Source organism: Canis aureus, chromosome 8, assembly GCF_053574225.1.
Source record: "Canis aureus isolate CA01 chromosome 8, VMU_Caureus_v.1.0, whole genome shotgun sequence".
Taxonomy (NCBI): domain Eukaryota; kingdom Metazoa; phylum Chordata; class Mammalia; order Carnivora; family Canidae; genus Canis; species Canis aureus.
This window is the reverse complement of record NC_135618.1, coordinates 22,234,491-22,258,667: the sequence shown is the minus strand read 5'-3', so window position 1 is coordinate 22,258,667 and position 24,177 is coordinate 22,234,491. Positions and strand designations below refer to the sequence as shown.

General features: G+C 45.3%; 1 long non-coding RNA gene across 1 annotated transcript in view; it reads left to right on the top strand.

The window, feature by feature from the left end:
* LOC144318470 (uncharacterized) overlaps positions 1 to 21,295 on the top strand; it is a 79,005-nt gene extending 57,710 nt beyond the window's left edge. Inside the window, exons 2-4 of the long non-coding RNA XR_013384380.1 lie at positions 5,943 to 6,393; positions 14,262 to 14,403; positions 19,328 to 21,295. This is a non-coding gene — a long non-coding RNA (uncharacterized LOC144318470). The remainder of the gene's footprint in view (positions 1 to 5,942; positions 6,394 to 14,261; positions 14,404 to 19,327) is intronic.
* Positions 21,296 to 24,177: the final 2,882 nt, after the last annotated feature.

The window sequence follows — 24,177 nt, the reverse complement described above, 5'->3', positions numbered from 1 at the left end:
CTCCCTGACTATAATGGGAAGCAGGAGTGAGGGTCTTCCTCTTTGCACCTCCATAAGGAACCCAAAGGCACTGCTTTCCCAGAACCCTGAAGCACACACCTGCCCATCAGATCCAGAACAGACCCTGCCCGACCACAATGCCTTTCTTACCTGGAAGCTGAGCTGAAACCGGAGCCTGTTACCACATCTGCCTCACTTCCTCCCACCCTTCCCTGACCCCCCAGAGAGGCCTGTACAGCTCAGCATCTCTTCCTTTCCCATTTCAGACAACCCTAGAGGCCTAGAGTACAAATTTTCTAAGTCCAGGCACCCTGACATTTGAGGCTTTTATGTGGTAAATGGCATAGCAGCCATGGGAATGCAGGGGAATAGTTGTAAAAGCCATGGGACTCTCAGAAGGCTGTTGGTGCCACAAGTCATTCTAATCCTTTCCAGAGGCTGTACCTTGGCCTTCCCTGGGGTTTGTGCTTTATGAAGGAGGGACAATGGGCACAGACACACTTCTGTCCAAATGATGTATTACCTCTTAGGAACCAACCGAGGCCCCTTTGTTTTCTGTTAATGTTTTTGTTTAAAAATAAAATGTACATATATAAAAATTTCAGTTGAATTTGGGAAATAAGCATAAGAAATCTGCTTCATCAGTTTTTTTTTTTTTTTTTTTTTTTTTTTTTTTTTACCAAACCCAAGAGCTCCCAGGCGGTAGGAAAAAGTGAAACGCAAAGTTTACCATAACCTGATAATACAAAGTAGATGATGGGCTCTCCAGGCTGGCCGGTGGGCTGGTTTCTAGCATGTCAGTACAGAGGGCTCTGTACTAGTTGGAGGGTTGGTGTGCAGAGATAGAGAAGACGGGAGAAGGTTAAGAGTGAGCACTCCAAGAATTGCCCTTGGATGACCTAGGCTAAGACATTGTTTTCTAGAAGAGGGGAAACTCATGCTACTAAGGACACTAACACACAGGGTGGGAAAGAAACCCAATTCTGGAACACTGCATGTAGTTAAAAAGCACCTTCATGTGGTTCTTTAATGTTACACAGAGCTGCAAAATTCTGATCATTAATTCTATGCATTTGTCTGTACCGTTGATGGTTCTCCACCATCCACTCAAATTGTCAGAGGCTCTAGATAGGAGGGCCACACGGCCCACATGGCAAGGGACATATTTTCCAAAAAAAAAAAGGGACATATTTTCCCTCTCTTGTATGTCAAGAGCAGTGAACTACAGCTGCAGGCTGGCTCCTGCTTGTGGGGATTCCCACTCTGTTTGCTCTAAGCCCTGGAGTCAGTGTGACTCCAGATAACCCTGATATGGAATATGAAACAAAAAATTAAAATGATACAAAAGTCCCTATCATCGGATGTCATCTTGGATAATTGTAAATGATTAAATATTTCCTCCTTTACGAGCATGTGTGTGTGTGCACGTTCACACATACGCATGCTCTCTCACTCTGTATCTCTTATATATTTATAAATTTCTCACTCTTCATCCACGTAATGGTGATAAAAGTCTGGTTCAGCTTTGCCTCTGAGATGTGCTGTATGGGTCCAGTGATACCCTGCAAGCCCTCCAGAGAGATGAAGTGCTGTAAAAAGGGAAGGCATCCCCACCAATCACCATAATTCCATCATTTGTGTTCTGATTACTCTGCATCTTGCCCTTCATGTTCAGGGAACAAAGGAGGGCTGAGCTTTAGCACCAGGCTCTCAATGATCCCTGTGTTGACAAGACCCAAGCTGAAGGCATACAGTAGGACGCGGGCGTGTTTTTCCCGGAAGGCTGACTGAGCAGTTCTCCAAATGTTTGCAAGTACAGGGCAAAATTCCATCCAGCCTTCAAACCTTGAGCCAAGACTCAGCATTAACAAAGCCAAAAGTTTCATTTCTTTGACTGTGGGAGTGCTGCAATCAGCCTTTAAATGGCCATTCAGTTTGAAGTTCAATAAGCACTTTGATTGAGAAACACTTTTACTAAGAGGTGAAAAGTCCTTGGCTTTAAATGGCACATGATGAGCAGTGCCCATGTCACACATTCTCCCCTGCCAAAGGTGACTCCCTGGGTGGAATATCTTGGTCACAGAGCCAATGCCTGATGGAGGGTAGGAATGTGTATGTGCATGCATCCATGCGTGTGTGTGTGTGTGTGTGTGTGTGTGTGCGCATGCACGTGTGTGTTGAGAGGAAGGGGCAAAGCCATGGGAGAATTTTTTATTCCTTCTCTGCAAAATCTCCTGTGACTTAAGTCATAGTAAAGTAACCTTAAGTCCACATTCAGAAGAGCCCAAGCCTCCCCCTCCACCCCTGGTAGTATGTGACCATGTCAGCTGTTAGGTATCTGGTCTTCCAATAGCAGGAAGTAAGATTTGTAGGCTCTTGGGGACTCAGACCTGCAGTCTGAACTGCTTATTAAAGCTTTAAGTGGAAGTACTCCCTCCTCCCCTCTGCCAAGTCTGAAATAGTCGTGAGTATGTGGGTGTGTTTAGGGGAGGTGTGTACCTAAAGCAGAGGACATTCTGCAGGAGGACTGCTTCATAAGATAAAGCCAAGAAGACAGGCCAAGTAGAGAGAGGCTGAGGTGTCACCGCTATGGAAAAACAGGCCTCCATGAGCTGATGAAGCATCCATCCATCGATATGAAACCAGCTGGCTTTCGCTTTAGATGTTTTACCAAAGATGTAGCTGCACCTTTGTTCTTCACCCACACGGGGCTGGGTGCAGCACAACCTGGGTAAATACATGAGACACAGCTTGGAAACAGGAGATCTAGATTCAAATCTCAGCTGTCACTCACCTGCCATGCACTTGGAGCAAAACATCTCCAAAATTATTTCTTGACGTGTAGATGGGGATAAGACGTACTTCAGAACATCTTCAAGTCGAACCCACCAGAACCAAAGAATGTGAAAATGTTCTGTAAAGCACTATAGAAATAAATAGTATTATTATTACTGAAGAGATGAACTTAGCACAGTTTGCCACATGGTTGATCATGGGTCACCTGTGAGATATCAATAGAGAGGTGATGATCATAATAATGAGCAAATTGCCACAGCTATAACTGGTACAGTCCTCTTTCCCTAAACCACAAATGAACAAAATCTTGCTGGGGTCTAAAGGCAGCCACCCCTTCTGCTTGGTCAGCTTCTGGATTTACGGGTAGCAGTCTCTTCTCTATGAGAAAGGGTAGAAGAGGCTCCTTCGTTAATTCTGCAGAGAGTGACTGTGTGTGTAACAGGCCCACACTCTGCCCTCATGGGTCTCGGGGCACTTCTCAGCCTCTCCCCTTGAGACATAAAACAGATGACAGTCACAAGTGTGACATCTACCACATTCTCCCTTTCTAGTGCTTTTTTCCTGTCAGGACAAGTGAAAGCAACCATATTGCTCATATAACCACAAGGCCACTCTTCATTTAAATCTTCGGTACTTCTTATCGACGATAAATGTGACACATTTCCCAACTGATTGATGGCTGTTGGTCTACCTAGAGACTGAGAACCGATGTTTTCACCTGTGACCAGGGGCAGGAATTTGTTGTATAAATCTTACTTAGACTTTCCAATGCTCAACACACTGTAGAAGCTCAATGCTGACTTAAATTGTGAGCTGGAGCCTGCGGAGGAGAAACCTCCCGGCCCTCCACACATGAGCTCTGGGGCCATTCCACATTCAGAGGCGCTAGCTGGTTGGTCACAGCCTTTTTAGGAGCATGGCAGTCACGTGGTAGAGCATGAGGCATGGACCCTATCGGGAATTTCACTGCTAGGACAAATGAGCCCACTCCCTTCACACTCAGGTCAGGTGGGACTGACCTTTTAAGTAGAAAAATTAGTGCCTACCTTCTTTCATGCCTGCCTTTGAAGAGGGTGGCCTCTTGCCAGCAAGAGGTGCCCAAGGTTTGTGCTTGAGGAGGGCTGGACCAATTGGGTGTGTAGGTGGTACCATTCAGAGAATAAACACGAAAAGCCAAAGTAGACCTTTAAATGCACGGCAAAGAGGTGCATTCTGGGTGCCGTTCCTAAAGATATTCAAAGAAATGTTTTTACCTGGGGCCTTTGGGTGGATCTGCAGATTCAAGGAATCTGTGGGTATCGGGGCAAAAGCTGGCATGGATTTTCCCTTTCCGATGGGGAAGTCCTGCTACGGCAGCAGCCTGAGCCACACACCCTTGTGTAGGAGCAGTCTGGAGGCTGACAGCCTAGCAGAGCTGGCACCAATGTGTGAAGAACCCTCTAGATAATTTGTCACAAGTGTGTTAATGGCTCTGGGGGCCAGGAGCAAATGGATCACACAGCATGTTTTTGAGATTAGTATGTGTGAACACGTTTCTCTGTAAATTGTTTTCTCTCAGCAGCTCAGAAAAAAACTAAATCTGATGGGCTTGACCTGTGAGGCAGAGCAGAGCATCTGAGATAATGCTATGTGGCTGTTTCGGCATTAGGGACAGACCTAATGGCTGCCAGCAGAATGCTAGAAACCTCCCTTGTGATAATAGACCAGTTTGAAAGTTGGCCAAGTCAGGAAACTGAAGAAATTTTATCCCATCTCTTGAAAGAAGAGGATTGTAAGTGGCAAATGGGAAAAGAGAGGAATTGGAGGAATGAAACAGACTGGGCATGAGGGGATGGCCCTTGTAGTGGAGGTCCAAAGGTTTGCCTTGACAGTCTGGCTGTCACCCACCATATGGGAAGGACTCAGCTATAGCTCAGAGGTGGGCTTTGCAGTCAGGCCAGACCTATATGTCTGTGACCAGACCATTAGCCCCTGTGGAACTTAGCTAAACCATTAGCCCCTCTGATCATGAGTTTCTTTGTCATGAGATGGAAAAATCATGACTTCGTCACTGAGTTCTGGTCAGGATGAAGTAAGGGAAACCATGCTTGCCATTGTAGCTGGCACAGAGCCTGTATGATGTTTGGTGGTGTTCCTGTGGTTGCTGTGATCATCGTTACTTGGTACGGCTGTTCATTTTATCACTAATGTGTAACAGCACAGATTTAGTTGCAAAACAAAAACAACCATTTTATTATGCTCATGGATTCTCTGGGTCAAGAATTCAGAAAGGGCACAACAAGGATGGCTTATCCCTATTCCATGATGTCTGGGATGACAACTGGGAAAGCTTAAAATCTGGGGTGTCTCAATGGCTAAAGGCTAGAATCCTCTGAAGGATCACCCCTCATATGCCTGGTGTCTGGCCTAGAAGGGACTTGAAGATTAGAACTGCCAGTATGTGGCTTCCCTCCAGTATGGTGGTCTCAGGGTAGCTGGACTTGTAATATGGTACCCAGGGCGAGTGTCCCAGAAGAACCAAGTGGAAGCTGAGTTGCCTTTTCTGACCTGGCCTCAGAACAGACTACATTCTATTGGTTACAAACAAGTCTCTAGGTTGCCTGCCTATATTCAGAAGGGGAGGATTTGTGGGTGGGAGGAGTGTTAAAGAATGTGTAGACATAATTTAAAACCACCAAAATGACTGTAGAAAAAAAAAATAAAGCATGCCTTAAAAGTACCAAACACCATCTCACTTAGGGGTACTTAGGTGGCTCAGTCAGTTAAACATCTGACACTTGGTTTTGGCTCAGGTCATTATCTCCTGGGTCATGGGACTGAGGCTCATGTCGGAATTCATGCTCAGAGGGGAGTCTGCTTGAAGATTCTCTTCCTCTGCCCCTCCCTGCATTTGCACACACTCTCCCTCTCTAAAAATAAATAAATAAATCTTTAAAAAATAAAAAAACAAAACCCACTCATTTAATCCTTCCAGTACCTTTGAGAAGTGGGCTAGCAAGCACTGTGACCCCATTTTGCAGATATGAGTACAGGCTCATAGAGGCCAGTCACTTATTCCCATGAGCTGTGGAACGAAAGGTATTATATGAGATGCTCCCTCTGGTCCCTTTCAGCTCTACTATATGGTGGTTTTCTGTTCCCTGCAGGGGAAGGCAGTCCTGAAAAGTTGGCTTTCGGGAAGGAAGCAGTTCGACCAGACCTCTATGTGCTATTCCAACAATTTCTGTGACTTCCTGGGGTGAACTGAATTGCTTCCACTTAGAAGCACACCTGGATTCTGAAAGCAGCTAATTTTAGATTCCTTGTTTCAGTGCCAAGCATCAAAGGAGAGTTGAAAGAACAATCTTTGTTCAATTGGAGTACAGATTCTTTCAGTTGAGACCAATTCTGCTGCCTCATCTTAAGATAAGCAAACTCCCATTTATTACATATCTTTAAGCTGAAACATTTGACCAAAGCAGGAGAAGCAAAAACCAAGATCACCTTTAAGCAAATGACTCACTGAGCAAGTAAATACCAAGAATGAAGATTTTTATGAGTGTAAAATTATTCCACATGTGCAGGTGCAATTTACTCAATAGTTATGGTTCTGACTTGGTGAGTGAAAATTAAACATTTTTGCATTGTCTGTTTTAATTGACTCTCGAGTTTTATAAGGATGAAGAATTTCCTAGTAAAAGACTCCTGTGAAAATGAAATAAAAATTTCAGTTTTATAAATTTGGGTTTCTAGAAATTGGATTTTCATAAAGTGTGGCCAACCTGTATCACATAGTTTCCTAGTCACTGTTAAAGAATCTGATTTTAGCCTGTTCTTCTCCAGTGACTTTGGAAGCCGTAGTGAGAGATGAGCACAAAATTACCACCATCATCCCACCAATTTTCTGTTGAAGGACACAGTAACATATCTTTGAGATGTATACCATGCCCTATAGCTAACGCAGATCATCTTGTAATTCTCAACTTGATGATAATTCAAACTTTTTAAGACGTTAACTTAAGCTGGCAAAATAGGGTAGTGAGGCTACGTGAGCACCTAGTTAAGTGGTTATTCAGCACCATCATTGTGTCCGGCATTGTGCTGGGTATCATGGGGAACAGAAGAAGCATATGATACCATTCATGCCATTCCTACCCCTGTAGGTCCCAATCTAGCAGGAGGGCTGAGACACAAACGGCCATAGTAGGTAAGCCATTTTCCTGTACAACATTATGTTAAGCAAGAATATAGTTCCAGGTATATGATGCCACTGAAGGATACATAGATCTGTATATCAAGTACTATTAAATATGTAGCATAGACAATAAGGACAAGAAGAGAATTAGTGAAGGAAGAAATAACATTAATGCCCTGCACTTATGAAACTTTTAAAACACTTTCGTATTCATTATTTTGTTTCTGACAACAATCTTGGAGTTAGCCTGAGCCAGGATCACAACTCCTGTTTTATAAATGAGGAAACTGAGGCCCCAGAAAGATAAGTGACTTTGATCTCAGGCATCTCACAGACATGAACCCAGAGACTCTAACTTCAAATCAGATATTCTTTTTCTACGTAACACTGATCCCTAATGTGGCAGCTTTTTAGGGAAGATTTTCCAAGAGGGGGGCCTGAGTGGTCCTTGAAGGAGGGGCAAGAAATGGGCAGTCTGAGAAGAGTGGGCACTGGAGGAACTCATGAAGCTACCCCAGAGCCAAAGGATAGGCATGCAGCAGGTGGAAGGCAGTAGACCAGCCTGACTATATAGTGGATGGTTCTCATGGGAGAATAAAGAAGTAGAGGAAGCCTGAACAGCTGGAGGTGAGCTGATTATAAGAGGTCTGGATCTCTAGGATAAAAATTGTACAGAGCCACTGAATCCCAGAAGTGATATGAAAAAGTTTTAACAATATTCAGTTGAATTCAGTCATCATGGGAGATCATAGTATAAAGAAATGATTTTGACTATGGAAAAACAATTTGCACATGATCATTAAAGCTTTAACAGCACCAAACATGCCAATAGTAGTTATACGATGTTACCTTAGGCTACTTTAGGTTCTTCTCAGAGTTCAAAATTTCACATTTAGGGGTAGGAATGTGCTTCTAGACACATGAACATTTATGAATGAGCATCCTATGAGATCATTATATCTAGTCTCCAAAGAGATATGTTCCTGACATTATTGCCATTAATCAATTTTTTCTTGGTATTGATTGGGCCATGTCTTTATCTTCTCCACATCCTAGAGAACTATTCTGATGAAGGACATGGTCAGGCCACACACACACACACACACACACACACACACAGCAGTGTAAACACAGCACACTCACAAGCTAATATTCAATGGGTTATCTAACCATTAAAATAACTCCATGTTTGTTTTTCTTTGGAAAGTTAACTTGCTATTTACTGTGAGTCAAAAGCCTGTCATCAGGAAATTAAGATTATGAATGGCTGAGAGGTAATCAGAGGTGAACACTAAACAGGCTGGAAAAGGCCAGGCGAGCGGAAGAAAGCACGGGAGACTGTGGCAGGCACAGTGGGGAGAGCCAAAGCAGTGTCAGCTCTATGGGCAACACTGACAGGTGGAGGCCTGTGCATTTGTTTAATGATCTTTTCTTTTAACATTTTACTTATTTATTTGAGGTAGAGTGAGGGACAGAGGGAGACAGAGAAGCAGACTCCCCACTGAGCAGAAGCCTACTCAGGCTTCGATCCCAGGACCCTGAGATCATGACGCAAGACTAAGGCAGACATTCATCTGACTGAGCCACTCAGGCATCCCCGACTTTTTTATTTTAATTTTAATTCCAGTGTAGTTAATATACAGTGTTTATGAGTTCCAAGTATACAATACAGTGATTTAACAGTTCCACGTATTACTCAGTGCTCATTAGGTTAAATGTACTCTTAATCCCAAACCTGTGTTTCCCCCATCTCTACCCCCCACCTCCCCTCTGGTAACTATTAGTTCTCTATAGGTACGAGTCTGCTTTTTTGGTTTGTCTCTCTCTTTTTTTCCCCTTTGTTCATTTGTTTCTTAAATTCAACATATGAGTGAAATCATATGATATTTGCCTTTGATTTATTTCACTTAGCTGTACACCCTCTAGATCCATCCATGTTGTTGCAAATGTCAAGATCTCATTCTTTTTATGGCTAAGTAATATTCCATTTGTATATATACACCACATCTTCTGTATGCATTCAGCTGTTGATGACACATGGGTTGCTTCCATAATTTGGTTATTGTAAATAATACTACCATAAACATAGGGGTTCATCTCTCCCTTCCAATTAGTGTTTTTATATTCTTTGGGTAAATACAGAATATTATGGTGTTTCTATTTTTAATTTGTTGAGGAACCTCCATACTGTTTTTCAGAGTGCCTGCACTAGTTTGCATTCTCACCAACAGTGCACAGTTCCTTTTTCTCCACGTTTTCTCCAACAGCTGTTGTTTCTTGTGTTGATGTTAGCCATTCTGACAGGTGTGAGGTAATAGCTCATTGTGGTTTTGATTTGCATTTCACCCAAGGATGAGTGATGTTGAACATCTTTTCATGTGTCTGTTGGCCATCTGGATGTCTTCTTTGGAGAAATGTCTGTTCATGTCTTCTGCCCATTTTTAAATTGGGTTATTTGGGATTTTTTTTGGTGTGAAGTTGTATAAGTTCATTATATATTTTGGATACTAACCCTTTATAGTATATGTCATTTGCAATATCATTTCACACTCAGTAGGTTGTCTTTTAGTTTTGTTGGTCATTTCCTTGGCTGTGCAGAAGTTTTAATTTTGATGTATTTCCAATAGCTTATTTTTGCTTTTGTTTCTCTTGCCTCAGGAGACATATCTAGAAGGATATTGCTATGATTAATGACAGATATTACTACCTGTGTTCTCTTCAAATATTTTTATGATTTTAGGTCTCACATTTAGGTCTCTTATCCATTTTGAGCTTATTTTTGTGAATGGTGTAAGAGAGTGGTCCAGTTTCATTCTCCTGTGTGTTGCTGTTCAGTTTTACCAACATCATTTGTTGAAGAGACTGTCTTTTTCCCACTGCATACTTTTAAGACCCAGCCATCTTAAAAATAATCAGTGCAATATGTTGAATAATGGCTCCCAAAGATCTTTGGAACCTGTTATGTTGCCTTGTAGGGAAAAGGGTCTTTGTAGATGTGATTAGGGTTCATGAAATGGGGACATTATCCTGGATTATCTGAGAGGGCCCTAAATGCAGGGGGATTTTTGACACAGACAGAAGAGGAGAAGATGGTTTGACCACAGGGCTACAGTGATTGAAGTGGTGCAGCCACAAGTCAAGGAATGCTGGCAATCACCAGAAGCTGGAAGAGACAAGGAACAGATTCTCCCTTGGAGCCTCCAGAAAGAGCATGGCCCTCCCAACACCTTGATTTCAGCCCACTGAAACCAATTTCTGACTTCTGGCCTCCAGAACATGAGAAATTTGTGTTGTTTTAAGCCACCAAGTCTGTGGCAGTTAATTATAGCAGCCACAGGAAAGCTAATGCAATGAAAAAGTATACTCTGGGAAGACAGATTCCCCTGGGAAAAGGTGTAGTATGGGAAGAAGGCACAAAGTGATGAAGAAGAGTTGGATATCAGAGAATAAGGGAGGGTTAGCTGGACTTGGAACTGATTCAGTGTGAAGAGGGAAGGCTGTGGTGTGCTGGAGCTGGTTCCTAGTTTTGCCTCACACAAGTCAGTGTGCACATCTTTCTCCTAGCTCCACATTTAGCACCCTCAGATTGGTTGCTTGAAGTCAGTGAGGGTAGGAGTATTTATACCATGGAGAATGGCAAACACAACAAAACAAGGCTTTTCTCCCAGGGAGCCAGTTATTAAATATTTGCTATGGAGTGGAGGGAAAAGGAGAAATGGAAGGTGGGTCAGGTTTAGACTCTAGGACCAAGAAGGCTAGCAGTGTTGTTTGCTCTCCCCACTCTTTGGATAAATATTTATGTGCCATAAATAGAAATAGGAGTGTGGGAAAGGAGATCTAATTTAGAGATATGAATTCAGTGTGGAATTTGGATTTTCTCCTTATATTTACTACATTTATATTTATATTCTATTCTACTCTGTGTCACATGCTGGGCCAGGCACAGGGGTACAGTAATGCTTTAAGAAATAGGCGCAGCCTTATGGAGTTTGCAATTGAGTGAGAAAGTCAGAACTACAGTAGGATGGGGTATGTACTCATAGAGATATGAGCATACCCCAAAGACAATGTGCAGGAAAAGTAGGGGTGAGTTGGGGACTTCTCAGAGGAGATGACCTTTACACAGTCTGAAAGAAGAGTACAGTTTGCCAGACATGGAAGCCATGAAGGAGGGGGAATTACAAATAGCAAGACTTGCAATGACCAATGAGGACAGAAGTGAACAGCAGTGGAGTATGGATGGGAGGTTGAAAGTGGTGGTGATCAAAGGGGCTACTTACTGATACAGAAGAGTCAAAAATTAAAGCCACAAGGTCATTGAGTATGGCCAACTCCAATTCAGCCTGTAGTGGCATTAATAGTCAAGGCATTTGGTCCAAGGAATGGAATTGGGCCCAGAGCCAAGGGCTCTAGTTAGAGGCAGTTCTCAGGGATGGGTCGATGACAGGAGTTAGAGATGAAGAAGATCAAGCCAAGTGGAAGAAAGGATGCGGGAGTTAGGATGTCACCCTCTGTGAGCGAGAAGAAAGACAGAGGTGAGAGCTGGCCATTTGAGAGTGGGGAGGGGAACAGGAAGGGAATTCAGGAGATGGTGCTGAAGCCTGGGCAAGCAAGCTAGTTGAGACAGTGGGAGTTCAGTCGGCCCTGTGTTCCGTGAAGTTGCACTGCTGCTTCACCCTGGCACCTAGCTTAGTACTTAACATTGAGTGGTCATTCAATAAATAATGTGCTGAGAAAATGAATAAGTTAGGAAGGGAGGCAGAAAAGAAGGTTCTCAAATTCCTTTTGTTCCAGGGACACTGGACAAAGGACTCAGAGAAGCAGGCATTTGCATTCTCTTTAGGTGAGGACCTTACAGTGAACTACCAGGCTTGGCTCTCAGTCAGGTACACAGGCATTTGACGAGTCATCACTGGGTGATGGGTGGGCTCGAGGCTGGAGCAGACAGGAGCTTCCAGGATCACAGTGAGCAGAGGCCTCGAGGTACTGCAAGAGACACAGCAGCTGGGCATGGCTGGAACAAGGGGTCCGTGGGGCAGCAGTGGGTCATGGAATCTGAATGTCATATGAAAGGGTTTGGATTTTATCCTGAAAGCAGTGAGAAGCTACTAGAAGGTTTTAAACATGGGAACAACAGAGTCAGGTTTATATTTGGGAAGGACCAATCCAGCAGCAGTGCAAATTCAATTGGAAGGGATGAAATGAGAGGCAGGGAAACTCATTTTCCCAGAGGGAAACTGCCTCTAACTAGAGCCCTTGGCTCTGGGCCCAATTCCATGGTGCAGGTGAGAGCTAATGAGATCCTATGCTCATGTGGTGGTTTTGGGACACATCAGGAGAAAAAATCTAGGGGTATTTTGGAGGTTCAGTCAAGACACAGTGACGATGACAGCAAGGCCTGCACATGTGATGATGTAATGCTGTTACTCAAGAGAAGGGTCTTTGTGGAAAGCAGAGGGTGCCCCCACACACATACTGACCATTCAACACTGGGCAAGGGGACCACAGCTTGTACTACGGGATACTGGGCACGACTTCTAGAACTGGGCATGGCAGTGTCTATCCTCACCAGCATGGGCCCCACCGGTGCATACCTTTCTGAGCCTGGCTACCCTCTCAAAGGTGGGTTCCAGGTACATCTGTTGGCTGGGTCCCAGGTTGCAGGCTTGCATAGCAGCTTCAAGGGAAGCTGGGAAACAGAGTGCCTATGCCACCTTTGCTTCCCACTACACTGTTAGGATAGTGCATTCTCGGACAGAAGAAGTCTGTTCAGAGGGGCTGCTGAGTCATAAAGAAAGACTAGTGTCTACTAAAAGGATGAGAAAGAAGTCTAAGACCAGAACCCTGGGGGAAGCCATTATTTAAGGAAGAAGAGGTAAAGGGTCAGTGAAGGAAACCAAGAAAGGAGAATCAGATGCTAATGGAGATGGAGAAAAGTAAGAGGTGCGGTGTTGCAGAAGCCCCAAGAAGAGACGGCCGTGAGCTGGACTGAACAGCCATTGGGTTGGACAATTGAGAGGCAGCCAGTGGCCTAGGGGAGGACACTTTCAAGGGTAAGTGGGAATGTGTGTCATGTTAGTGAAGACTGTGCAGACTGCCCTTTGGAGAAGTTTGGCGGGGAGGGGAAGAACAAAGAAAAAGAAAAGTCGAAACTAAGGAGTGGCACAGAGTGGGAGGGTGTGGATTTGGGTTTTTGAGCGTGGAGCGCCTCAAGTATATTTGTAGGTGTATGTGCTAGGCCAGCCCTGTGTTCCCTGAGGATGCCCGCGGGTTGTGGAGAGAACCAATTTAGTAATGGCCTCTCCCTTTCTGTTGCTCTGAGAAAGTTGCTGTGTTCAGCAAAAGGTATTAGTGTTCTTTTAGGATTCTCAACTACCCATGAAGTTCTCCTTCTTCAGGGATTAAGAACATGGAAAGTCTCAAACTTTACATCTAGTGTTTGTACATGTTCACCGCAAAAGGCATCTTGAAAAAGTGTGAGGGGGTCTGTATGTTGGGAGGGGGAGACTGGGATGGAGCCTGAACTGGTAACATCTCAGCCAGGAGCCTCCCCTTCCAGCTCTGGGCCAGGAATGACACCCCGCGTAGGCTTCTTTCGGGTGGTGGCTGAGCCTTCTGTGACTGCCCTGGGAGACTCAGCAAGTCGGATGCTGTCAACGTCCTACCCCACACGCTTTCAGATCTGAGAGCTAATCCATAGAACCCGAGGAGAGCGTCAGAACTTTGTTGAATTATTATTAGGGTTGTAGCCTCCATCACCCCAAATACCTCCCATCAACCTCTAGGTTCACCCAGTTATTATAGAAGAGTGAATAAAAGCTTCTGCCTTTGGAGGGGTTCTAGATACTTTCACTTATATGATCACAGGCCCTCAGAAATATGCCCAGGCATAAAATTGGTGAATGGCCTCATTTTTTTAAGTGGGAAACCAACAAACAAGTGAGGAAGGCAAGAAGAGATGCCCCCTCGCCCCCACTACACACATAGTTATAAACTTCTGCAAGAGACCAGAACCCAAGACCCTTTTTCTATCAAGGAGTAACAGACTGTGGAGTGTTTATTTGACTGTGCTAGGACGGGGGCAGAGAAGATGGTGGGTGGGAGACAAATGCATCTTTATCACGCATCTTTATTTCATATAAAAGACTTCAGCCCAAGAAGACAATGTTTTTAGCAATTTGTGAATAACCAGAAAAGCCTATGACGAAGCAGTTCTGGAAGCAATTGAGCAGTAGGCCACCCGGCTCCCCGCACTGACGCTGTTGACAAAGGCTCTGTTCTTTTGCCACAGGGTGAAATAATCTGTCATCAAAGTGCCTAAATCCCCTTGGAGGCAGGCAGAGGCTGAATCCAGCTGCCAACCCCAGGTGGCATGGCCAGGCCAGCAGCATCCGTCCTCCGCCCCACGTCCAGTCTCCTGATTGAACCAGCAGGTGATGTGTTTCTGCCCCCGCGGTGGGCTCCACTTGGGAGATCTTTTATCACTGTCTGTCTCAGAGAGTCTGTTTGTAGAGAGAAGAGTTGCTGTCACCCATGAGACCTTTGACCCCCTGAGGCCCCAGCCATCCAACAAGTGTACCCGCTGTGTGGGGTAGACATGTGTGTGCCTGACTTCCAGCTATGGTTCCCTGGAGATAATTAAGTTAAAAAGAAATGCCTTTGGGTCTCGGTCCAGCTCAGTCAAGTTAGAGAAACCTGGGAAGGGAAAGACAGACTGTACAGTTTGGGCGAATTGCTTTCATTCATAGTTTCTTTCTTCTTTCAGACACCTGTCAATTTGCTTCCTCAGGGGGTTTCCTCGCAGAGAAGACATGAAACTCACTGCATTTGGCTGAGTGTCCTGTTTAATGAAAGCAATAAATTATGTCAGTGAGGGAGGTCTGGGAGAGGCGAGCCAGGGAAGGTAGGATAGGGGTTTCTGTAGGAACGGGGGGGTGGGCACTTGCCTCAGCCTTGGCCTCCTTTATTTATTTATTTTTATTTTTTAAGATTTTATTTATTTATGAGAGAGAAAGAGAGAGGCAGACATAGGCAGAGGGAGAAGCAGGCTCCATGCAGGGAGCCTGATGTGGGACTCAATCCTGGGACTCCAGGATCACACCCTGAGCCAAAGGCAGATGCTTAACCACTGAGCCACCCAGGAGTTCCTTTGGCCTCCTTTATAATCAATAATATAGCGGCATGGGGAGAAGGAAGGTTGCAAGGGAGGTGCCCAAGAGAGCCTGGAGGGAAGCCCCAGTGTGCTTCTCGATTTCTCTAGGGGGGCTCTTTTCAAATCCTGGTCCCTAATGTGCAGAAGGCTTAGCCTCTGTAGCGTACCCAGCAGGGGGGTGGCCTGTGTGATGTGATGGGGGAGAGCCAAGGGAGAGTCCCACGTTGTCTCCTCTACTTACCAGTTGCTCGTGTAGAGTGCCACTGCTGGAGAAGCAGAGTTCTTTTCCATACATCTACCCTGGAGGTCAGCGAGTGGTACGGTACTTACCCTTGTTGGTACGTGTCCTGACAAGGAGGCCAGAACTAACCACACAACTCCACCAACGTCAGTCTGTACCTAGAGCAGGCCCTGCAGTCAAGCTCCATTCGGAATAAATGATATCGCCACCAAGTTGTGATCTGACGAAGACCCTCCTCCTGCTCTAAGCCTGGGTTCTTGCACTCTGGAAAGTGGGGATGATGCTGCCTACTTAACAGGGCCATCGCATGGCTGAAGCAACATCATGGATGTGAAAGCTTCTGGGCCATGCAGGTTCTGGTGCATCCAGCCTGCTGCCTCTTGGGATCCAGTTAATCGGGCCTGGCTAGGTTAGATCCATGGGTTTTCCCTGTACTTTCTTCCACTTCCCACTCTGTATCCCAGCGCCCTTCCCCAGCAGCCTGTTATGTGATATTGTACCATTAACCCTTATCCCTCCTTTTTAAGAAGCAGACAATAATAATGTAGACAGAGAGATGACAGGCACACAGACCAATTGACAGTCTCTCTACAAACAGACACATTAAATAAATATCAATTCACATTTATGGGCAAATAATGAGGTCAGTGTACTTAGGAAGAATGGTAAGAATGGGCTTGTCCGTACTTCCTGGGTGATTGACTGCTCTCAGCAAAGTCTCCAAACGTTTTCCAAACAAAGGAGTCAACTCGGGAAAACACCACCTGCTTGGAACTGCATCAGACAGGTGCCTCAAGGAAAAGTAGTATCAGCACTTCCCTTTATGGCCCATCTTTTAACAGTAAAAGGGGCTGATTGGCTAAATAGGAGTGAATTTTATGAAGCTCTCAAAGCAGAATCTGTTTGCTCCAGAGCAGTAGAAACAGTGATATGTGAGATTTATGGAGTAATTGGGATGGTTTACTGGACTTTTAACCTCTGCATGGGGTACTAGCTCCTGGTACGGAAGGGTCACCTCTAGTCGCTCTTTCTCATGGGCTCAATTTTCTCTCTAGTATGATTTGGACGTCAAGTAAAAACCCCAAGAAGGCACAATTAATTCATTTATAATCTATTGCCCATTCCTCAGTAGATGAAATGTTTCAAGAAAAATTACACAGCATAATTTTTAAAAATGCATCTTGGCATAGTTTTAATCTCAACTGTTTCTCTGGAATACAACTTCCAAAACAACTTATATTCAGTGTGAGAGGTCTTTGGAGGGTGCTGACTTAGAATTTGCTGGGAATAGGTCACATGGGGTAAAGGATTATGATGGGTAAAGAAAACAGCTCCAGAGAGGGAACAGCCAGCATGGAGCAAGGAGTCCATGAGGGGGAAGGTGCCCCGGATGCAAACCAAGGAATTTGAGTTTTGCTCTGTTGGTGACAGGGGACGAAAGGGGCTTTTGAGCAAGGGAGTAATGGTAGATTCATTCACAGATTAAAGGAGTCTCTGTCTTCAGTTGTCACCCCTCTTTTCCCTTCTCACAACACAGTTGGGAAGTGTCCTTGAACTCGTCTTGGCTCAAAGACTGGACCCAGGATAACAATTTATTCTAACACTGTCTTTGGAGGGTCTGCTATAAGCTGGTCTGCTTCTATACTTCACTAGCCAGTGGACTATCTCTATCCCAAATCAAAAGGAAATGAGACAATGATGAAAAGCTATCAGGTCACATGACCATGTTCCTCTAGGAAAAAAGGCTCTTCACATGATAAAGTGACAAGTGGCTTAAAAGTCACCCAGTCCAGTACAAATAGGAATAGTTCCAGAGAATGAAGTGATTCGACCAAAGTGAGTAAAATACTTCAACCAACCTTCAGGGGGCATCTCTGCATTATAGGCTTTGTACTAGGTGCTGGGAATGCATGAAAATAAGACCTGGTCCCTGTCCTCAAGAAGCTTATAGTCTGGAGAGGAGAGGAACACATAAAGATATCCTGTTAATACATGATCTCAAGAGGCATTTGGAATTGAGGTAGATGATTGCTACAGTGCTATTCAGTACTATTCAGCTCTAAATTTCCATGCATCTGTGACAAAGCAGAAGCCTGTAGTCAGGTGATGAATGCAGTTCAGGTTTATGAAAATATAAGAAAGGAGTATTTGGCAGCAGCCCGGTTGGCTCAGCGGTTTAGCGCCGCCTTCAACCTAGGGTGTGATCCTGGAGACGTGAAATCGACTCCCACATTGGGCTCCCTGCATGGAGCCTGCTTCTCCCTCTGCCTGTGTCTCTGCCTCTCTCTTTGTGTGTCTCTCATGAATGAATAAATAAAATCTTAAAAAAGAAAGACAAAGAAAAAAAAAAGGAAAGAAAAAAAGAAGGAAAGAAAGAAAGAAAGAAAGAAAGAAAGAAAGAAAGAAAGAAAGAGAAAGAAAGAAAGAAAGAAAGAAAGAAAGAAAGAAAGAAAGAAAGAAAAAGAAAAAAGAAAAGAAAGAAAGAAAAAGAAAAAAGAAAAGAAAGAAAGAAAGAAAGAAAGAAAGAAAGAAAGAAAGAAAGAAAGAAGGAAGGAAGGAAGGAAGGAAGGAAGGAAGGAAGGAAAGAAAGAAAGAAAGAAAGAAAGAAAGAAAGAAAGAAAGAAAGAAAGAAAGAAAGAAAGAAAAAGATTTGGCATAAATTGGAAGATCACAGAAGGCATTTTGAAACTGGTTAGTATTAGAGCTCCCTGTGGTGGCCAGCCTCCCAGATGGTCCCCAGTGATTCTTGCCCCCTGGTCTTCAAGCACTCATGTAGCCTCTGCCTGCATTGAGTCTGGTAGAGGGCGTAGTGGAGGTCACAAACAGCATTGTGGGTTTCACCTCAGTCTCTTGACTCACTCTGGGGGAAGGCAACCCCAAGCCCTGAGGACACTCAAGTAGTCCATGGAGAGGCCCATGGAGAGGCCCATGGAGAAGAGCTGAAACCCCTGCACACAGCCAACACCCACTTGCCAGGCAAGTGAGTGAGCCGCCCTGGGAGCAGCTCCTTCAGTCGCAGGCAACCTTCAGATCATGAGGCCCTGGTGGACACCGACTATAATCCCATGAGAAACTCTGAGCCAGAATGAAATTCTTGACTCATGGAAACTGGGAGACAATAAGTGATTGGTACTGTTTTAAGACACTAAGTTTTGGGGTTAGCAATAAATGATGGACCTAACACCTATGTTAAGAATACCAGTCCTCTGTTAACCAATCCCATCATCTCCAGACCATTTTCAATTTAGCACCCCAATTTTTTCTGATACCAAAAGCTGATAAGATAATTTTTAAATGAGGGCGGGGGGTGGGAGTGAATGGGTGACGGGCACTGGGTGTTATTCTGTATGTTAGTAAATTGAACACCAATAAAAAATAAATTAAAAAAAAAATAAAATAAAATGTTGATGTAGTCACATAAAAAAAAAGATAATTTTTAAATTATTTTTATATACAGAAACTTGACAGTCTATTGTTCAATAAATATTATTTAATAAAACAGGCTGTATTTTTAAAAATAAGTGATTTGGAAAAAGGTTTATGGAGTTAAGCAGGATATTAATTTTCTTTCTAGTTCCACTTGATATAATGTCAGTGGCATTTCAACAAGTACTCTTTTCTTCAATTGCTTTCTTTATATGGTGGCATTCTGGCAAGAGGATTTCTTTTCTGTGTGGTAGCATTTCTGAAATAGTTGTATGCATGTTTCATTGTTTGTTTATTTTCTAAATAGTAGGTTTACCAAAAAAGCTCCCCATTTCAATTTGTAAAATAGTGTACTTCAGCAGAAACTTAGGATGGCTTTGTCAGTGTTTTTAAACACCAGAGAGTTTTAGTTTCTCAGATTCCATTCTCAGTCTAATTCAGTTTGGGGAAGAGTTTGTGTCACCAAAAGTAGATGGCAAGGATGGGATCTGTGTATATGGAAAACTGCTTCTAATAGGTGTAAATTCTATTTAAGCAGACACAGATGCCCAAGCCAATTAGAGAAAATGGAACCTGGCAGATGGAGAGACACACCACGGTCGGTCCCCCAGGAGCAGGAGTTTTAATCACAGCCCAGTGTGAAGAACACTTAACGGAGATTTGGAGATTATGAGAAACCATTAGCACCTTGTCAACCACAGCAATCAAGAGTGCCTTTTGCTTTAAACCATAGCCTTCTACGTTCTCCCTAAAACTACAAAAGACCAGTTACTTGGAGCAACTCTGCTTGCTAGGATTTCACTAGCTAGGAGCTCCTTGGATTATAGCAGGAAGAGCAAATGGGACAGTCTAGGGTCCTCACCTTAACTCCTCCACTCCTATAATCTTCTGGTTGGCAGATTGTTTTAAAGAGAGATCTTCAGGGATCCCTGGGTGGCGCAGCAGGTTGGCGCCTGCCTTTGGCCCAGGGCGTGATCCTGGAGATCCGGGATCGAATCCCACGTCGGGCTCCCGGTGCATGGAGCCTGCTTCTCCCTCTACCTGTGTCTCTGCCTCTCTCTCTCACTGTGTGCCTATCATGAATAAATAAAAATTTTTTTTAAAAAAAAGAGAGATCTTCATTCTGATACCCTGTACCCACTCATCTCCCCTTCTCCGGTGCCCTGAGTAAACTCAAAAGGACGTCTTTGTGATTGGGAATGCTGATCTCAGATGCCAGAGCTGGACACCTCTCCATTCACCTCTCCACACTGAGGCACCCTGGGGTGGAGGCTGGTACCCAGGCTCTGATTGAAGTCAGGACTCTGTCATTTACTATGTGTGTCACCTGGACAAGTTACTTAACCTCTTTGAAGCTAGTTTTTAATCTTTCAACATGCATTCCTTCTAATGTCATTGTGAGGATAAAAAAATAATAATAGTTGACAGTAAATACTCCCTATGCACCAGGCATTGTTCCAAGTGTTTTACGAATATTTACATGTTTAATCCTCACAGAAACCTTATAAAAAAGGCACTCTCATTAGCCCCATGTTACTGATGAGGAAGCTGAGACACAGAGAGGCTAAGTGACTTCCCCACGGTCATAGAGTTAACAAATGCCAGAGTGAGGCTTCACACCCAGGCAGCCTGAACACACTGACGATCTCAGTGCCATGCTGCAACGTCTCCATGGAGGCATCAGACATTATTAATAATATCAGCTATTATTAATCGGCATGTCCTTCCCAACTTGCAAGCTGCTGTCTTAGCCTGGGCCCCACTGCCACTGATGCCACTAGGATATTGGCGGAGTCAGAGGCTCAGTCACCGAGCCCACCACGAAGTGACAGTCTGAGAACTTCCTCCAAGTACTAGCATCTTGAGTTACATCTGACCCTGATGAGCAGATTGTCTGGAGCCATCTGGCAGATTTGAGCACTGGTCACTTGATGTCAGCCAAGCAAGGACTCTTGAGCGGACACGAGCGGGCAGAAAGCCAAGCTCTACCCAGGGTCATCGGCAGCTGTTATCAATCAGGCTGGTGGCAGAGGATGTGGAAGTCAGCAGGAGCACTTTTATCCCAGGCTGAACACAGGCTGTCAGCTGGAAACACAGGCCTTGCTCTCGGGTAATTCCTAACTTCCTATTAGAAATAAACAAAAAGCCCGCTCTACTGAATTTCCCACTCAACTTCACGGCTTGGCAGCCGGTCCCTAATGCCTATCACCTAAGATAGCAAAGACAGCCGCTGGACTAGAACAGAAATGCTGGGAAAGGCCATCCCCTCCCTGACCTCTGCTCCACTGAGCGACTGATCCTGTGGGAATCCAGATGCATCAGGGTTTTCCAGCCTGGAAGGGGACCCGGCTTGGGATGGGGAGGCATGTTGGGAGAGGAGAAGACTGAGCAGAAAGACAGAGGAAGGAAAGGAGTGCTGAGTGAGCAGCAGGACAAGCCCAGGTACCCTCTCTGGGTTCCTGGTGCCTGGTACATTGCTCGCAGGCCCAAGACCCCCTGCTGAGTCCTCTGGGGGAGGGCCAGTGCCAGCCCTGTGGGCGGTGGGTGGGAGGGCGGGCGACATTCTGGCTGGGGATGTAGACACTGTGCTCTGCAGTACTGAAATGGCTGGCCCAGGGCATGGCCCAGGCCCAGGTACAGCACAGGCCCAGGGGCACAGCACAGGCCAGGGACGTAGCACAGGCTGGGAGTATAGCGCAGGCCCAGGGGTGTAGCACAGGCCAGGGGCATAGCACAGGCCAGGGGCATAGCACAGGCCCAGGGGTGTAGCACAGGCTGGGACATAGCATAGGCCAGGGACATAGCACAGGCCGGGGACATAGCACAGGCTGGGGACGTAGCACAGGCCGGGGACATAGCACAGGCTGGGGACGTAGCACAGGCCAGGGGCATAGCATAGGCCCAGGGCATAGCACAGGCTGGGAGCATAACATAGGCCTAGGGCATAGCACAGGCCCGGGGGCATAGCACAGGCCCAGGACGTAGCACAGGCCAGGGGCGTAGCTCGTTGCCAGACCCCCTCCCTGCACTGCACTCTTGGCTTTGTGCTGGTTATGCCCGTGTCTGTGGGAAACAGCATCTCTGTGAATTTGCTGACTTTCCTGACATGCCACACCTGGCAGCTGTTGTCACTATTTCCTGTAACAATAAGCTGCCTTCCAGGTGCCAGGATACCTGCCTGATATGATTTGACTTGACTTTCCTCCCCAAATGACAATGCCTTCCTATTTATGAATTTGTGCCACCACATCTCAAGTCTAGGTCTCTCAAGGCTGTTGTTTCAGAAGCTCTTTTCATCCTGCGTGTGCTAAACTCCATTTCAGGACATACAGGGCGGAGTACATAATACGTGAGGCTCAGTGCAAAATGAAAATATGGGCCCCTGGTTCAGAAGTCACTAAGAATCGTCAAATGGTGACAGCAGAGCATTAGACGAAGCCTGGGGTCCCCCTGAACTCCGAGCCTGGTACCATCACATCCGTGAAGCTGGCCCTGCCTGGGCCTAAGAGGCTAAATTTCTATTGGCAAGGTTATCTGAGTCGAAGGTTACACAGTATACATGTTTAGTCATTTTTTCTTAATTTTTAGAAGACCATAACACTGTATTAAAAGATCCAAGTGTAAACATTTTAGTCATTACTGGATGTATAAAAATATACAGGACACCAAACCTGTACCTAGATATGCATCTAGGTGTGTCGCTTGGTAACACATAACTGTCTTTGATGGCTGCATAACATAGACCTAATTTTCCCTCAGCCTCTCAGAGGGTCCTCTGTGGCTCTGAAAGCACCTGTCCCAACTGGAGTGGGCATCACCTAAGGATGTGCCAGCTGTCACATAGCCATGCTGATCAGAAGGAACCAGTTCCCAGGAGAAGGAAAGTTCAGCAGTTGTAGAGCTGGAAACCCAGGAACTAGACCTGGGAGCTTACCACGTATGACGAGGCGAGGAAGAAAGAAGTCCAGTGGTTGACAGGCAGGTCAAGGTTGGGATTGCAGGTTAGAGACAGTGGCACATCTAGACTCACCCGTCTCCTGAATGGAGGTCAGGGAGCCATGTCACCCCCAGAGCAATGAGCCTAAGCCCACCTCCCCCATCCCTCTCCACCCCCTGCCCCATTCTCCTATGGGTCCTATTATCTGGTACTGGCTCCAAGGTTAACCTGTGTAGACTTGAACCCACCCAGTGCCCCCTCGGCTGGTGGGTGATGGAGCTGTACTTAGCCCTCCCTCTGCTGTTGGTCTCAGTGCCAAGGATGAGCTGAGCTGGGAAGGAATGTGCTGAGGCTGAGCAGACCTGGCCGCAGGTCAGAGATGAGTCTCTGCCTGGCACCAGCACCTTCCATGGCCGCTGAGGGCTTCTCTGACAGCATGCCTGTGAGGTCCATCACCAGAGGGCTGGGCAGGCCAGGGCAGACCGGCGGCCAAGCCCAGGAAAGCCAGATGGAAGATGCTGGTGGGGAAAGCGTCAGTTGTGGGAGCATTTATTTGTAGCCATACAGAAGCTGTCCTAGGTCAGGCCAGGGGGTCCAGGGTTAGGGCTAGAGTTGCCAGATAAAATATCTTATGTAATCCTCACACTAAAACATTATTTGGCATTTATCTGAAACTCAAATTTAACCAATATCCTGTATTTTTATTTGGTCAATCTAGCAACCTTAGTTATGACCCTGCAGGTCTATACAGGTTAACCTCAGAGCCAGTGTGGCTAAGGAGGCAGGGACCAGGGCTCTAGAACCTGACTGCCAATTTGCTTAGCCTCCCTGTGCCTCCAGTTCCTCAGCCATAAAGTGGAATAACATTCTTACCACGGTTCTGTGAAGTGCTTAGAGCAGAACACAGGGCACATAGAAGCACTCAATGAAAGTTAACCCTTATTATTTTTTATTTATATAGCTTTGCTCGTTTTGCCTCCTCTTCCTGGAATTTTGTTCCCTCCTATTATCATCTGGAAAAAATCCTTTCATCCTTTAAGATCCAGTTAAGAAGCTGTAGTCTCTGTGAGATCTTCCTGGGCTTCCTCAGGCCCCATTAATTACTGTCTCCTCATCCATTCCCCCATAATTATTGCTTTATGTTCTTTATTCACACTATCATATTATACTAGGGAATCACACATATTCTATCTACATACGTGACCTGCCTAAGGGCACCTACCTTTTTGGAGAACTTAATATAATGCCTGGTATGGGGTGCCTGGGTGGCTCAGTTGGTTGAGCATCCAACTCTTGATTTTGGCTCAGTCGTGATCTCGTGGGATCAAGTACTGCATTGGGCTCCATGCTCTGCGCAGAGTCTGCTTGTCCCTCTCCCTCTTCCCATTTGCACTCTCAATCTCTCAAACAAACAAACAAACAAAATCTTTTAAAATATGTATATATAATGC